This window comes from Nylanderia fulva, unplaced genomic scaffold (genome assembly GCF_048542155.1).
Source record: "Nylanderia fulva isolate GAGA-0341 unplaced genomic scaffold, ASM4854215v1 Scaffold113, whole genome shotgun sequence".
Taxonomy (NCBI): Eukaryota; Metazoa; Arthropoda; class Insecta; order Hymenoptera; family Formicidae; genus Nylanderia; species Nylanderia fulva.
This window is the reverse complement of record NW_028189335.1, coordinates 380167-384131: the sequence shown is the minus strand read 5'-3', so window position 1 is coordinate 384131 and position 3965 is coordinate 380167. Positions and strand designations below refer to the sequence as shown.

Here is a 3965-nt window from a genome sequence, read left to right as displayed (position 1 = left end):
TCGGCTTCTAATTTTTTAAAGACAGTCACGCCGTCTTGATTAAAATTTAAATTAGCTTGTTCTAATATATCCCTACCAATGATTGCTTCTACGTTCATCGTCTCATAAGGCACAACATAAAATGTCAAAGGAAAGTCATTAACGTCTATACACACTACAGTTTGAAAATAGCCCACGGCTTTAGACTCACCGCCTCCAAATCCAGAAAATACGCGCGTCGATTGAGCCAGTTCAAATTTTTTCAGTTTCGCGAACGCATCCTCTCGAATCAAACTAGCAGGGCTTCCCGTATCTATAAGCGCTCTTAAATTTTCGTTACCAATAACAACATGTTTGATTACATTAGCCAAGGCCGCGCTTACCAGATTAACCGCCTGCTCCGCCTTCGAACTAGAACCGCTTACTCTCTTTTCCGTACAATTTCTTGCTTCGTGTCCGAATTTGTTGCAATTAACGCATTTTTTTCCTAGTGCCTTCTTATCACAGTTCCTAGCGTGATGTCCACTTGCGCCACAAATGAAGCAACGCATCGACGCTCCGTCCTCCCGGCTATCAGTTGTCCTCCTTCCGTCCTTGCGCGAGAATTTCCTACCCGCGTTCCTCGTCAATTCGTCTCAAGTCTTTGTGTATTTTGACGCTTTGTCTGGTTGGTTTTTCCTCATTTTTTCATAAATCTCGAGTTTATCCTTGAACCTACGAACGGTTTTTGCTCCATATAAAATCATTTTGTTACTTGCTTCGTCGTTGATGCCGTTAATCACATAGTCAATCAATGCATCCAACTCCACCGCGCCTCTTGAAGCCAGCTCTCTCATCGCTAGAAAATACTCTTGTACAGTCTCTTCCTTTTTCATCCTGCGTTTCTCTAACATTTTGTGTAGCTCGGCGCTGGTAATTTTAGTGGCAAACTCTTCCGTCAATGCATCCTTTAGCTTCTTCCACGTCTTGATAATTCCTTTGCTCTGTATGAATAATTTGGCCACGCCTTTCAGCGATCTTTTTGCAAAGACTACCTTATGTAGATCATCCCAATCGAATATGGCAGCGGCTTCCTCAAAATCGTTAATCCAGCGTTCAACTGGATACGAATCGGTTCCACTAAATGCACGAACCGAATCCTACACATCTCTATAATTTAAGATAAATTAAAATAAAATCTCGACGGCAATCGGAGCCTGTGCGGACGACATGCACAAAATTAATAAATTAAAATGAGATCTCAAATCAAACTCATTTATTAAATTCTAAACGTTTCGACCCACTTCGGGTCTTCTTCAGTAGCTGCAAAATACAAAGAAACAAAAATAAAAGATAATCGGTACAAACAGAAAATTATAAAACTCGTATACATACAATCCGCAAATAAATTAAATATCATTCTCCTCCCTATTCAAACCGTCCGGCCGTCGGAGTGTCTCCCTAACGGTGACCATCGTCAGGAAGGAAGCAGAGCAGTGACTCCCTTACCAACACTAATCAACATAGTATAAATTAAACGTAGAAAAATCCACAAGAATTAAAAATTAAAAACCGGGAAGAACACTCACCCCGACAGTAAAAACAGAGAGAAGACGATGCTACACGTGACACATCACTCTAACGACTGTGCGGTATTCTACCTCGACACAGTCGATACATATATACGCAAAAAACAAATATAAAAATAAAATATGAAAATAAAAATAAAAACAACTAAAACTTATCGGCACTCATGTCAAAGGTCTAATAAAAAAAACCCGGCTATGTATAATCACAAAGCTAGATTTTGGTAAATTTTTCTATTAACAGATCAAAATTCTCGTTTAATTTATCAGTGTCGCTATGTAAATTTAAACTATTCCTCTGACGTTTTATGTGCATCATTTCGGATATCAAACGTTTACCTAAAAAAGGCTCCTCATCTAAGACTTTTACATCCTCCCAATTAAATTCATGGTTCAATAATCTATGTTCCGATATGACTGATAATTGTGACGCGTTTCTTTTTATGTTGTTGCAATGTTCTTTCATCCTAGTTTTCAACAATCTACCCGTCTGCCCTATGTACGACGCATCACAATCCATACAATCAATTTTATAAACTACGTTGTTATGGAGTTCCCTTGGTAACTTATCCTTGTGTACTTTGATGAATTTACGGAGACTGTTAATTGCTGTATAGGATGGAATGACATCCAAATCACGTGTAATGTCCTCAATTCTCTTCGATACATTATTAATATACGGAATATTAAAGTACGAAACTTTTTTCTGCGTAAGGATCTTGTCATTGTATATATTTGCACTATTGTTATGCAACTTATTATTGTAGCGGAAGAACAACTTTTTTAACCGCGCTTGTAATGTTTGAAATATCAAATATACGTACCATTGGATATGGCTATTGATAGTTTAATTAACAGATGGGGGTATATTGAAAAAGAGTGTATTATTCCACGAGATGAATTTTTATTGGCAATTCGTTTTATTATGAATTCGACTTATTTTATGTTTAATAATGTATACCCGGGATAGCCGGGTTTTTTTTATTAGACCTTTGACATGAGTGCCGATAAGTTTTAGTTGTTTTTATTTTTATTTTCATATTTTATTTTTATATTTGTTTTTTGCGTATATATGTATCGACTGTGTCGAGGTAGAATACCGCACAGTCGTTAGAGTGATGTGTCACGTGTAGCATCGTCTTCTCTCTGTTTTTACTGTCGGGGTGAGTGTTCTTCCCGGTTTTTAATTTTTAATTCTTGTGGATTTTTCTACGTTTAATTTATACTATGTTGATTAGTGTTGGTAAGGGAGTCACTGCTCTGCTTCCTTCCTGACGATGGTCACCGTTAGGGAGACACTCCGACGGCCGGACGGTTTGAATAGGGAGGAGAATGATATTTAATTTATTTGCGGATTGTATGTATACGAGTTTTATAATTTTCTGTTTGTACCGATTATCTTTTATTTTTGTTTCTTTATATTTTGCAGCTACTGAAGAAGACCCGAAGTGGGTCGAAACGTTTAGAATTTAATAAATGAGTTTGATTTGAGATCTCATTTTAATTTATTAATTTTGTGCATGTCGTCCGCACAGGCTCCGATTGCCGTCGAGATTTTATTTTTATTGTAACACAATAATTCGAGCCGAGGTTAACAGTTTTTTTTTATATTAAGATAAATTGTTTAGCGTCGCTATTCGCATTTCTTTGCCTCCTACCTCTTTCAGGTCGACGGTTGTTTCCTCTTTTTTCATCGGCATCGGCATTCTCGTCGTTGATCTCGTCGACATCATTCTCGTCGTCATTTCTATCATCCATCTCGTCGTCGTCGTCCTCTCCGTCATCCTCGTCCTCGCTGCGAACTGATCGCAAAGACCCGACGTCCATCAGAGCCCTCACTATCCGCTCTCTCAGCTGCTCGGCATTTCCGGTGTATGCAATGCCAAGAACATTGCAAATTGATATCAAATCTCCTATTGAAAATCTCACAGCATATTGGAGCTTAGCTCTAAATTCGGCTGAGTCGTCGTTGGATTCGAACCCGCGGAATTCTCGCAGTCGCCGTCGATTATTCCTATCTCCATCTTTCTCGAAAATAAATTTATGCATGACCACTATCACCACTCGCGATGCTGCGGCAATTTTTTGTTTAATTGCAGATATTTGCCCTAACTCCTCCATAACTTCGTCTATCAATTTTGCTTTTGCAAACGGCGATTGGAGATTTTGCGTTAAGCTCTGGAATATTCTCGGTCATACATACGTTGTTCGTCTATCTTCGTTCCTCCTTAGGATTCTCGAACGCTCTCGATCCCTGCTTACTCGCTGTCTATCGTCTATCTTCGTTCCTCTTTTGGATTCTCGAGCGCTGTCAATCCTTGTCCTACGTCTTCTTCTCGTCTTCCGCCTCTCGTCCTTTGTCTCTCGTCTTTTCCTCGTTTTTCGTCTTCTTCGTCTTTCGTCTTATCTTCGTTCCTCGTC

General features: G+C 39.0%; 1 pseudogene; it reads right to left on the bottom strand.

Moving 5' to 3' along the window:
• Positions 1-3154: 3154 nt before the first annotated feature.
• On the bottom strand, positions 3155-3665 carry LOC146724856 (uncharacterized; annotated as a pseudogene).
• Between the last annotated feature and the right edge of the window lie 300 nt (positions 3666-3965).